The sequence below is a fragment of the Staurois parvus genome, unplaced genomic scaffold (assembly GCF_062004578.1).
Source record: "Staurois parvus isolate SC_StPar_1 unplaced genomic scaffold, SC_StPar_1.0 ptg000832l, whole genome shotgun sequence".
Classification (NCBI taxonomy): domain Eukaryota; kingdom Metazoa; phylum Chordata; class Amphibia; order Anura; family Ranidae; genus Staurois; species Staurois parvus.
The window spans coordinates 2273431-2287119 of NW_028318628.1; the positions used below are offsets into that span (position 1 = coordinate 2273431).

A 13689-nucleotide genomic window follows, 5' to 3' on the forward strand; every position below is an offset into this window, starting at 1 on the left:
TGAGAGGCAGGCCTTTTGGATCTGGCCATCGCTATCCCCTTGGAGGTTAACATGTTGTCTTCTTTCAAAATCTATCACATCTCGGGAGCCCTTTTGGTAATGGTGTAAGACATGGACATTTCTTCCTATGAAATGCTCTGTGGTACATATCTCGTCCTTGTTACCATTCTGGTCTAGACCAGCATCTGACATTTATGTACCAACAAGGAACTGCTGACCTCTTATTCTTTACTGAAGTTTTTTGTGCAGGGTGTCATGCACAGCTCTACCCTTATAAATTCCCTTAGGACCAAGTATAGGTCCCACAAAGTCATTTCAGCCCTTCAGAGGTTATTTTTAACCAGTTAGGGATATTCCCTTATCTAATAACAAAAACAATAAGAGGGTGATTAAAGCTTGTAAACCCAATATACCTTCACCTAAATTAGGTGCTGTCTTTGTAACCCATAAAGCCTATCACAAAAACTAATCCCCATAGAGGGGGTATAGTGGTTGCTTTTGAAGACAAAAACGTAAGGACTGATATAGAAAATTAATATAGTTTATTTAGGTATAAATCCTTACTAAAAAATCTTTACATATCATGTGTGAAAAAGCTTTTAAAAAATTATCAGGTGTGAATAGCAAGCATTGGCTAGCTTAAGGCATATATGGACATACATATAATGCAGGCAAACAGACCAGACAAAACATAAACAGATATACAAAATGACAACGTCCGGACTCCTTGTATAACCGTACAATGAAATACACCGTGGTTAATGCCACATGTAACTATAAATAAGAAGGTAAGTAATACCAATTGTATGGGTATCAGGAGAGTATAGTAACCTTAACTTCAATAATTGGTCCATTACATAAACAATGAATATTCGTAATTTGGTGGCAAAGACCCAGATGGTAATAATAGGTTCAGGAGGGGTGGATAAATAAACCACAAGTTATGTAGTTACATTGCAGTTCTATCCGTCCATAAGTGGTAGCCTCCTTGTCAAAGCAAGATATATTAAATATACAGTCCACAGTAGGTGGAATATAATGGCCAAAATAGGATGAATGGTGTCCAATCCTTCTCCTAAATACTAATGGAGCAGCAGTTGAAGACACAGCAGGAATAAGTTAAAGGACATGCAGCGCACTGGCTTGGAGAACAAAGCAATTTATGCATAGCGGCAGCGGTCAGATCAGAGAGCAGGATTGTAACAATCAAAGCTGTAATATATAGCTTCGTGGAATAGGGAACTACATAGATGTAGGATTTCCGTGACCACGTGCAAGTCCAGCTTACCCTTCCACCATACCAATGTATAATTCCATGCGTCTCCAGCTAGCACTCAATTAAGGACATGCAGCGCAATAGCTAGGAATGCAAAGCAGTTCATGCATAGTGGTAGCAGTCAGAGCAGAGAGGAAGATGTATACAGACGGAGCTGGCTTACGTAGTTTAGTGTAGTTCAGGAGAAGGATTGGACGCCATTCATCCTATTATTACCACCTGGGTCTTTATCACCAAATTACAAATATTCATTGTTTATGTATTGGACCTATTATTGGAGTTAAGGCTACTATACCCCCCCCCCCCATACCCATACAAATTGATATTATTTACCTTCTTATTTATAGTTACATGTGGCATTAGCCATGGTGTATTTCATTGTACGGTTATACAAGTAGTCCGGATGTTGTCATTTTGTATATCTGTTTATGTTTTGTCTTGTCTGTTTGCCTGCAATATATGTATGTCCATATATGACATAAGCTAGCCAATGCTTGTCATTCACACTGGTATTTTTTTTAAAAGGTTTTTCACATGTGATATGTAAAGATTTTTGATTAAGGATTTATACATAAACTATAATCATTTTCTATACCAGTCCCTCGTGTTGTCTTCAAAAGTAACCACTGTATGCCCTCTATAGGGATTAATTTTTGTGATATTCCCTTATCTGACTTTACCCACAAGGGGGTCTTTCATGCTGCTATCACCTCTCTGTGGAATGTTTTTAAATTAGAATCTCTGTGTAAAGAGCCTTTCTTAGTGTTACACAAGGAACAGGGTTGTCTTGAGGCCTAAAGCCTCTTTTCTCCCTAAATTTGTTTTCCATTGTCCTTCCTTGTTCCTATGTCCTCTTTTGAAACATCCCAAGGAAATTTCTCTCCACTGTCTTGGCATGGTATATGCCCGTGAGAATTTACCTCATAGCTGCAGCCTCTTTTATGCAATTGGATTCCCTCTTCTGACATCTTGATAGGCCGAGGTAGGATGATGTATTTCTTATGCATAGGCACAACTGTTTGTTCATCCTGGCACTGAGAATGTACACCAAGCTGATCATATGCAGCGTAGTGTACATCCAAAAGAAGACTGCAAACACACAGGTAAGACATGACATGTCTCTTCTGCAATAAAGAGCCTGTCTGCTCAATGTTTTGCTGTTTAACTTTAGTTCTACTTTAGTAGAATGGTGCAAAAGGTTAAAGATACACTATATTGCCACAAGGTTTAGGAGTATAGTCCATGGGAATGTTTGACCGTTCTTCCAGAAGCACATTTGTGAGGTCAGGCACTGATGTCAGACAAGAAGGCCTGGCTCACAGTCTCCACTCTAATTCACCCCAAAGGTGTTCTATCAGGGGGAGATCAGGACTCTGTGCAGGCCAGTCAAGTTCCTCTACCCCAAACTCGCTCATCCATGTCTTTATGGACCATGCTTTGTGCACTGGTGCGCAGTCATGTTGGAACAGGAAGGGGCCATCCCCAAACTGTTCCCACAAAGTTGGGAGCATGAAATTGTCCAAAATGTTTTAGTATGCTGATGCTTTAGGAGTTCCCTTCATTGGAACTTAGGGGCCAAGCCCAACCCCTGAAAATCAACCCCACACCATAATTCCCCCTCCACCAAAATTTACACTTGGCACAGTGCAGTCAGGCAAATACCATTCTCCTGGCAACCGCCAAACCCAGACATGTCCATCAGATTGCCAGACAGAGAAACGTGATTGGTCACTCCAGAGAACACATCTCCACTGCTCTAGAGTCCAGTGGTGGCGTGCTTTACGCCACTGCATCTGACGCTTTGTATTGCACTTGGTGATGTAAGGCTTGGATGCAGCTGCTCAGCCATGGAAACCCATTTCATAAAGTTCTCTATGCACTGTTTGTGCTAATCTGAAGGTCACACGAAGTTTGGAGGTCTTTAACTAGTGACTCTGTACATAGTTGGCAACTTCTGCACACTGTGCGCTTCAGCATGCATTGGCCTTGCTCTGTCATTTTATGTGGCCTACCACTTCATGGCTGAGTTGCTGTTGTTCCCAGTTGCTTCTACTTTGTTGTAATACCACTAACAGTGGACTGTGGAATATAGTAAGGAAATTTCACAGATGGACTTATTGCACAGTTGGCAACCTATCACAGTACCACGCTTGAATTCCCTGAGCTCCTGAGAGCAACAAATTCTTTCACAAATGTTTGTAGAAGCAGTCTGCATGCCTAGGCGCTTGAATTTATACATCTGCGACCATGAAGGTAATTGGAACATCTGAATTTTTTTGATTTGGAGGGTTGTCCCAGTACTTTTGGCAATATAGTGTACCAAATAGCAACCAATCAGAATTCATCTTTTAGCAGATTAGAGTAATCTTAGTGTTGTATTTGTTTCTGTGGCTGAATAGGCAATGCATGCTTTTCTTTGCTATGTGTCTTACTAAATAAAACAAGAAATTTACTAAATAACTCGTGGCTGTTATTTAAAATTGCTTCATGATCCCCTAGTTAGAAAGTAAAATATATGTTGTCACAAACTATGCCAGTTAGAAAATTGCTTTTTTATAGCAGCCCAAGAGAATATTATGCACCTTTGCTAATAATATCGCATGTAAAATTATGCAATCAGCAAAATTCCAGTGATGCAACACTGCTTGAGGGAAACATAAGTGAGGATATAAAAAGCAGGGAGAATGTGCCCAGACAAAGACGAAAGGGATCACTGTGCAGTAATAGTAAACTGAACACACTGACGAAAATTTTTTTTTAGAAGAGATAGTGGAAACGGTGAAGGGGATAGACGAGGGATAGGCTTGGCCCAGGGGAGGAGCAGTTGTATCTGGCTGGAGAAGCTCTATATCCATTCTAGGATTTCATGGGTTGGCACAGACATTGCACTGAGCACTGACAGGCGAGAAGCTCTACTATATTTCCCGTACATGCGAGAATACTGTAAGTATCTAAACACACCAGCTGTGTCAGCATTGTATGCCTAAGGTTAGCAGTGTAATCCACGTGGATGAGATAAATGTGGTAATGCTATACAGTATTTATTCTTTGAGAGGGCCTGTATGTGTCTACAAGCTATGCTGTCAATATATGATCAGAATCTACATCCTTTTACATTGCTTGTTGTATGTTATCTTACAATGGTCTAGTCTTAGAATTATTGTGCTGCACTGATTTAGAATACATGTATTTATATGACATTTTACCACTGGAAATATGTATTATAGAATAGAAATCCTGTGTTTATCATTTTGTTCTTTCTGTTCCTGGAATTTGGTAGAACACAACTTTACTAGTTCATTTATAAAATGTATTCTTTTTGGTAGTGTATGTATGAATGACTGTAGATGCTGCTGATATCTTCTGTTTCAATATTTTTTATTATGGTTTTAAAAATAGAACATAGAAATAGATGTACAACAGTGGCCCCATAGATCCTCAATGGCCAAATAGTATTAACTTGCATTGCAGGCAAGGTGCACAGATACAAAGGGTCCTATTCAACAATGATATAGACAGATTAAATCAAATCCCAGGATGCCGAAGCTCAAAAGCTGCAATCTTCAATAACAGGCATACAAAAACCAGGAACAATATACTATACAGTGCATCTGGAACCTGCATTAAGGCATCAAGCCATCAGAGGGTCAAGCGGTCAAGAATAACTATAAAAATTAGGAGGAAAAAGAAAAGGTAGAAAAGATCAAAGAAAGAAGTAAAAGAAAATAGGATAGAAACCACCCACACGGCCATCCTCACCAATCTGGTACTAAAATCATAGATCAAAATCAGAATCCACTTCAGCCTGAAGGTCTCTAATCCAGGGAGTCCAGACTCGCTCAAACTTGGCACAGGTATCTCGCAGTGTACTGACCATTTTCTCATTAATCATAATCCAAGAAAGTTTGCATTTCCTCAATGCCAAGTCCACCACTGGGCTCTTCCAGGCAGAAGCAATCGCAATTTTAGCTGCCTGGAACATGAAATAAATTAAGGTCTGAGAGGATTTGGATGCCCCAATGATAGGTTCATTAAGCAGTGCAGTTCTAGGGTTGTTAATGACATTAATCATGGTCACTGTGAAAATCAGGGAGTGAACTCGTATCCAAAATCTTCTAACCTTAGGGAACGTCCACCAAATATGGAACATCATTCCCAATAGCCTGCATACTTGGAAACAGAGCAAAGAGGAGCCAGGAAACATCTTTGACAATCGTTCCGGAACTAGATGCCTGCGAGAGAGGACCTTATAGCCCGCCTCCACTAGGGAAACATTCATAATACCTCTGTGTATTCTGAGGGACCATTCCCTCCAATCTTCCTCCTCTATCTCCTCACCCATATCCCTCTCCCTGGGAAGCATATACGGTAGTCTACCAGAGTTAGAAAAGCAACCTATATAGACTTGAAATACCCCTCCTTCTGAACCTTGCCTCAGACATCTGCTTTCAAAAGCTGTTCGCAATGGTATTCCTTTGTAGGGAGTGAATGAAATGTTGCTGCTGATATCTTAGCACCCTAACATACAAATACACAGGTTTAGGAGTTCAGACTGCACTTGGCATGATTGTTCTGGATAAATGACTCCAAAAGTGTTGAAGCCAAAGACAGCCAGGCAACTAGCATCTTTAGATAAAGGGTCAGCAGTGGCATTTTACGTGTCTCTAATCTTGGTTACCTTTAAAGAGATATGTGCACTACTGGACAACCAACAGATTAGATGAAAATAAACACATCTATACTCAACTAAATTCACTAAATATATGAGTTATTATAACCCCACTGCTTATTTTATGCTTTACAATCGGTTCACAAAGATAAAGGTCATCAATCTTTATATCTGTTCCCTTAAAGAGGTATTAAACCCTAAATCAAAAATGGAATATTTTGCAGCTTACCAATCAATAGATGAGGTGGCTGCATTCGTTTTCTTTTTTATGCTTTTTTTTCCCTCCCTGAAGGAATGACCTTTTTTTTTCCTTTTATTCTTACTCTGAAGGAATGACCACAAGACATAGCAGTCAGCACCACTGTCAGTTTGGGGGGTTAAATGTATTAGCAGATTTGAATACAACAACAAAGTGAGGCCAAACTCCAGCTCACAATTTATAATCAGTAACAGCAAACAATTTTTTCCTTTTGGGATGAAAGTTTTACATGAATAAATAAAAGCTAATTATTTTAATCACCGCTGTCAGTGGTAAATGGATTGTCTCATCCGTGTAAACTGATACATTCTGAAAAATAGTAGACTTGCTGGTCAAATCATCAGATGAAAATAAACTAAAGAAAGTCTAAAAAAGGAAACTAATACAGCCATCACATTTAGGAATTGGTAAGCTGCAATATAATAAATGTTTGCTTTTGGGTTTTATACTGCTTTAACTTCTCATTTTATTTTATAAGCATCTCAGACACCCCCTTTTCCTTTCCTCCTTATTATCACCACCCTGAATCTGGTGTTATTTTGCAGGCCAATTCTACCCTTTACATCAGGCAGGCATATTTGTTTTTGCAAAAAAAAAACAAAAAGAAAAAAAGAAAGTATCCATATTTTTTTTTACAAAAGATTATCTAACTAAAGCTGGCCATTGATGGATCGAATCTTGGCTGGTTGAACAGGAATCAGCTGAAATTCAATCCATCTATGGGCAGGGTGGATGTACTTACGTCAAACCATCTACTAGTATCAGTGCAACCAGCCTATCCAATTTTTTTCATGCAATCACTGCTGGCATCTACAGCAACCAGCAGTGATCACTGTGTTCTGCTGGCAGGGAAGACTCCCCACCAGCAGAATATAAAATTGCTGTGTTTTTGGGAGAATCAAGCAATTTTGTTCCCTTCCACCAAAAAAAATTGTATAAACCTAGAAGTTCTCTTTAAATTAACAATGAGATTTATAACAGTGCTAGTAGTGGTAAAATATCACTACATACAGAGCAGGATAAATGCAGCATGTCATACATTTTTGTGAATTGAGATTTAAGAGGTATGAGGTAGATAAGGTGTGGTATGACGTAAACCTTTAATTACCGTAAGGATACAGGAGAGGCTGAAGCAGTACAATGAAGACACCTGGCCATGCCAGCATATTACTTTACATAACTCATCCAGCTCTGGTGACACCAGGAAGCCTAAACTGCTAAAAGGCTTAGTCCACCTTTTACAGAAAAATAATAACTGCACATATATTTGCAGGAATAAAATTTGCATTTATTATACACTTTTGCATAGGAGCCTCCAAGGCATTGCACCCAGGATGAGTGGATAGCTGGGTACAATGCCAGGTCCTGCAGATTCTTCCTCCAGCTCTATATCACCACCCCATTACAGTGTAACCTCGGTCTGCTGCCTTTAATAACCCTGGCCTGTTTATTGATCACATTTTTGCCTGTTGCTTGGACCAAGCTTTTGCCTGTTTGCTGACCATGTCTCTGCCTGTAGCCTGAACTGATCCATTTGCATGTCCAACTGACTATGTTCTGGCGAGACACCAGTCCCAGCCATCCCCTGTGGACAACTGCCCTCCTGGAACCACAGGAACTCTTTTGTTCTTCTGTTCTATACTTCCTAGCCAAAGAATATGGTCTTCCTGGGGGCAGCCATGTGCAAGTAGGCTAAGGTTATTTGCCTGATAGGAACTGCTATAGGTGACCCTAGACGAAGCTATACTTTCTGACCACTCACATAGAGGCGACCATTACAGTACAATGGTTTTGATACAATTGGTTGATTTGTTTGATACACAAGATACAATGTCTAGTATATAATCAGTCTAAAAAAATATAAATACAACTTTGCGTAAAAGAAAAAAAAAAAATTAATTTTCCTTCTACATTTTCCAGAAATTTGTAGCAAAACAATGAAGGCTTCAAAAGACTCGACAAGGCACTTACAAAATACCTTAGGGTGTTTGTTTTCCAAAATGTGGTCATTTTGTGTGTATTTTCACTGTCCCGGTGTTGCAGGACCTCCAAAAATGTGATTCGCAGTCAGGAAATTAGATGAATAATCTATGTTCCTAGAATACCTGAAGGTGCCCCGTGGATTTTGGGCCTCGCTATGTGGCTAGGCTGTAAAAAAATAAAAGTCTCACATGTGTGGTATCGCCATCCTTGGGAGAAGCAGCAGATTGTGTTTTGGGGTGTAATTCTAAGTATGCCTATAATGTGTGTTGCAAATATTTTATTGACAACTTTGTGTAAAAAAAAAAAAATACATTTCTGTTTTCTTTCCTGGGTTTTCCCAAAACGTAAGGAAAAAACAACATTTTCAAAAGACTCATTATGCGTTTTAGAAAATACATTGGAGTGTTTGCTTTCCAAAACTGGGTCATTCCGTGGGTGTTTCCACTGTTCTGGTGCTCCAGGGTTTCCAAATATGTAATAGGTACTCAGGAATTTAGATGTCTGATTTATGCTCCTTAAAATCCCAAAGGTGCTCCTTGGATTTTGGGCTTATATAGCAAAAAATAAAAAAAACCTAGTGGTGAACAAATACCACCAATTACCACTATGTCTAAAAAATGCTAAAAATTTAATTTGGGTACAGTGTTGCATGACTAAGTAATTGTCATTCAAAGTGTGACAGTACTGAATGCTTAAAAAATGGCCTGGGCAGGAAGAGGGTGAAAGTGTCTGGTCTGAGATGGTTAAACTAAAATCTTTGCATCGTTCTCCTGTAGCCTTATAAGGGCTTACAATGGGAAAGCAAAAAGAAATTGATGCTGCTCAGAACAAACTCGGAAGCAGGTCAAAGGCATTTGAAAGTGATCTAATGTCCCGCTGAATGTACCTGAAAGTCAGCAGCATAACTACAAATCATGGTGCCCAACAGCAAAATTTTGATGAGGTCCCCAGGAGACCTCCCTACTGACACTGATCACAACAAAGTATGTCTATAAAAGCTACACAAGTTTTAATAAGGCAGTTAAGAAACAGTGATTACTTGCCAGCTGCGATATCCTATAGCAGCCAAACACATTTTATTTCAGTGTAATCGGCTTGGTGAAATGTGATAGGCTGCTGTGCATTCATGTCAGTTTGCAGCAGTGGTTTGGGAGTTGTTGCCAGGGAACGGTACCTGTAGAGTGAGTCTTTTCAGGACCATCATGTTTTTGCAGCAGTGGAGTGAGGAGGAAGGAAAATCCATGGGTGCTTGCTGTTTAGTTCCTGTTAGAATCAGATAGTGTGCCTTGGAGCAGAGGAATGAGACTATATGAATTGTTGCTGTGGAAGAGGGGAGGGAAAGCTTGGTGATCAGTGGTCATAAAGGCTGAGTGTCCTGATAGCTGGGGGGACCACAGATGAGGTGCAGGGGAGATCAGAACCAGTAGAGTGGAGCTGGAACCAACAAACTACAAAAGAACCGTATGCTCTACGATATTTACTATCTGCACATCTATAATTTGATATGTGCTGAATTTAAATGAATGTCTCAGGTTTGTGGCTTTAAAGATCTGCTGAGACTTTGCTGACATTGAAGGCTATACTATAATCCTTATGAATGTTATTAATGACTTTCAAGTGTCAATTAGAGCACTCATTCTCTAGTCAGGACACTTTGTAGTAGATTTGTGATTGTTCTGAGGGTGGATGAATTGTTTCAGTATTTACCATTCACAGATGAATCCACATGTAAATCACAGCATACATGTGCATATAACACCCTCCTTGATATATCTATAATTTATTTGCAGTGATCTTTAATGTCTCCTATTCATTTAGCTTTAGTGCTGTATGTGGACATGTGCAGTTTGACAGTTCCAGTTTCAGTGTGAATTGAAAAGCAGTTGTTCAGCAGTTCTGGTTTGGTTCTGTTCAGGATTTGAAGAGAGAAAACCGGACTCAGATCGTGTTCACAAACTCATGACATGTGCGATTCAGAAGCAGTTCTCATAGAAATCAATGAGCCTGTAATTCGCACCTGAACCAGATCGCACTGCTCAGAAATCGGACAGGACACGGAATGTGCACTGCCAGTGCGTCGGATGTATGTGAACAGACACCAATGTTATTTCATATGTCATACAAATTGGATATGGTTCAAATGCATCCAATCTGCATATATGTGAAACAGCATTTAAAGATTTGCCAAGACTTTGTCATCATTGAATGTTATATTATAAGTCTTGTGAAGACTATATATGATTTTAAAACGTCATACATACTCTAGTTTGGACATTCCACAGATTTGTGCTTGTTTAGAGGGTGGATGTTAACCTGCATTTTATTAACTCCTTCGCGCCGGTGCCTCCCGGCCCTTTAAGGGGTTCCTGACGCCGGGAGGCCGAGCAGGGTTTAGGGTCATGTGACCACTGTGATTGGCTGTCACGGTGGTCACATGATTGGGAAAGGTATCGATTGCAAGAAGAGATCTGGACATTTCCATGGGACACCAAATAGCATGAGCTAAGCAGCTCAGAGGGCGGAGCAGTGCCATGAGCAGCATGCAGTTTGGAAGAGGAGGGGGACACAGAGTGGAAAGTGGAGAACAGGTGAGCTGGTCAGCTGAACATGGGGCACTTATGTCCAGGCTGGGGAGGGCAGCCATTATCACATCCAGTGTGTGGACAGGTCACAGCAGGGTGCAGAAATACTGTATTTGTTCAGCCAGACAAGTTCTCCATTATTCTTCTAGTTCTCTCCACTCACCCCCATTGCGTATGAGTGGAGTTATATTACGTGCGATGGAGCTCTGATACACATGCAACCTTCCTGTTGTCTGCACATACAGTTAGGTCCATATATATTTGAACAAAAGGCACAATTTAAATTTTTTTCAGGTATTTACCAAAACATATTCAGGCTATAGTTATATTGGATATGAGCTGAAAGCGCACACTCCCAGATTTACTTTTAGGGTATGTACCATATTTTCCGGCGTAGAAGACGACTTTTCACACTAAAACAAATCCCCCAAAAATCGGGGGTCGTTTTATACGCCGGGTATACGCCAGAAAACTGTCCATCTCGGGAGCTGAGATAATATGGAGGGCACATCTTCAACATCCCCAAGTGAAAGATTGCCAATAATTAAATTATTTAATCAATAATTTACCCCGCTTCTTTATCTTTGGCTGGATGTGCCGCTGGAAGCCCTATGTAGCTTTGGCTTCAGAACGTCTCTGTGCTGACACTGTCCCGCACTGAGCCAATCACGGCAAGCCTGCTCGGATTGGCAAAGGTTGAATAGACCGCCTCTCTAACTCAGCCAATTCGAGCAGGCTTTTTATGCATACAAATTATGAATACACCGCTTGCCGTGATTGGCTCAGCACAGTTCATACAATGTCAGCACAGGGATGTTCTGTAGCCGAAGCCACAGTATTATAGAGCACATCCAGCGGCTTCAAAAGGTAAATATGATCTTATATTCTGTATGTAGCCGAATCTACAAGCATATCCAGTGGGCTAAAATGTAATAATGAGGACATTATGTACGGTATGTTTATACACTTCTAGTAAAAAGCCTGCTCAGATTGGCCAGAGTCAAAAAGGCAGTCTATTACAACCTTTGCCATTCCAAGCAGGCTTGTTGTGATTGGCCTTCCATTTATCAATGTATGTTATGTTAGAATAATGTCATTCAATAAAAATGTATTTAAAAAAAAAAAAACTGGTGTTGCCTCGGAAGTGGGGGGTAGTCTTATACAGAGAGTATAAGCCAAAACCTATGTTTTAACTGTAAAATTAGGGGGTCGTCTTATACACCCAGTCACCTTATACGCTGGAAAATACGGTATATCCAAATTGGAAAAAGGGTTTAGGAATTACAGCTCTTAAGAGTAGCCATCCCCCTTTTTCAAGGGGCCAAAAGTAATTGGACAATTGAATCAAAAGCAGTTTCATGGCCAGGTGTGGGCTACTCCTTCGTTATTTCTTCATCAATTAAGAAGGTACAAGGTCTGGAGTTGATTCTAAGTGTGGTATTTGCATTTGGAATTTATTGCTGTGGACCTATATCATGCATTCAAAGGAACTGTCCATGCAAGTGAAACAGGCCATTGTAAGGCTTCAAAAACTAAACAAATCCATCAGAGAGATAGCAGCAACATTAGGAGTGGCCAAATCAACAGTTTGGTACATTCTGAGGAAAGAAGAACGCACTGGTGAGCTCAGCAACATAAAAAGGCATGGACGTCCACGGAAGACAACAGTGGTGGATGATCGCAGGATCCTCTCTATGGTAAAGAAAAACCCATTCACAACATCGAGACAAGAGAAGGACACTCTCCAGGAGGTGGGCGTATCATTGTCAAAGTCTACAATCAAGAGAAGACTTCACAAGAGCAAATACAGAGGGTTCACCACAAGGTGCAAACCATTCATAAGCCTGAAGAATAGCCAGATTGGACTTTGCCAAAAAACATCTAAAAAAGCCAGACCAGTTCTGGAAAAGCATTCTTTGGGTGGATGAAACTAAGATTAATCTGTACCAAAATGGCGGGAAGAAAAAAAAGTGTAGAGAAGGTTTGGAACCGCTCATGATATAAAGCACACAACAACATCTGTGGAGGCAGTGTGATGGCATGGGCATGCATGGCTTCCAGTGGCACTGGGTCATTGGTGTTTATTGATGATGAAGCAGCCGGATGAATTCTGCAGTGTTTAGAGATATACTGTCAGCACAGATTCAGCCAAATGCAGCAAAGTTGATTGGATGGCACTTCACAGTACAGATGGACAATGATCCAAGACACACTGCAAAAGCAACCCAGGAGCTTTTGAAGGAAAAGAAGTGGAATATTCTGCAATGGCCGAGTCAATCACCTGATCTCAACCCAATTGAGCACGCATTTCACTTGCTGAAGGCAAAATTAAAGGCAGAAAGACTCACAAAGAACAACTGAAGACAGCTGCAGTTAGAGCCTAGCAAAGCATCAGAAAGGAAGAAACCCAGTAATGTCCATGGGTTCCAGACTTCAGGAAGTCATTGTCAGTAAAGGATTCTCATCAAAATATTAAAAGAGAACATTTATGATTATACTCATTTGTCCAATTACATTTGAGCCCCTGAAAATGGAGGAACTGTATATAAAAATGGTTGCAGTTCCTAAAATTTGCACTTGATATTTATGTTCAACCCCTTGAATTAAAGCTGAAAGTCTGCACTTCAAATTCATTTGGATTGTTTCATTTTAATTTATTCTGGTGGCACACAGAGCCAAAAGTTATAAAATTGTGCCTGTGTCCAAAAATATACAGACCCAACTGTATATATAGCATCACCCTATGGTTATAATTCTTCTTTAAATTATATCCTCTTATTTGTCATCTCACCTCACTGATATGCTGCACTTATAACATCAGGATGATGCCATATTACTACTATATGTAATAATCCCTATAGTGTCCCCAGCTACTATAAAAGAATCAAACCTTCCTGATGGTATAGTATGATGCTATAAC

General features: G+C 40.1%; 1 protein-coding gene across 4 annotated transcripts in view; it reads left to right on the plus strand.

The window, feature by feature from the left end:
- Positions 1 to 3965: 3965 nt before the first annotated feature.
- Positions 3966 to 13689, plus strand: part of NRG4 (neuregulin 4) — a 31151-nt gene continuing 21427 nt past the window's right edge. For all 4 annotated transcript variants that reach the window (XR_016306615.1, XR_016306613.1, XR_016306614.1 and 1 more), the window contains exon 1: positions 3966 to 4219. The gene's annotated coding sequence lies outside the window, so the exon portion shown is untranslated. The remainder of the gene's footprint in view (positions 4220 to 13689) is intronic.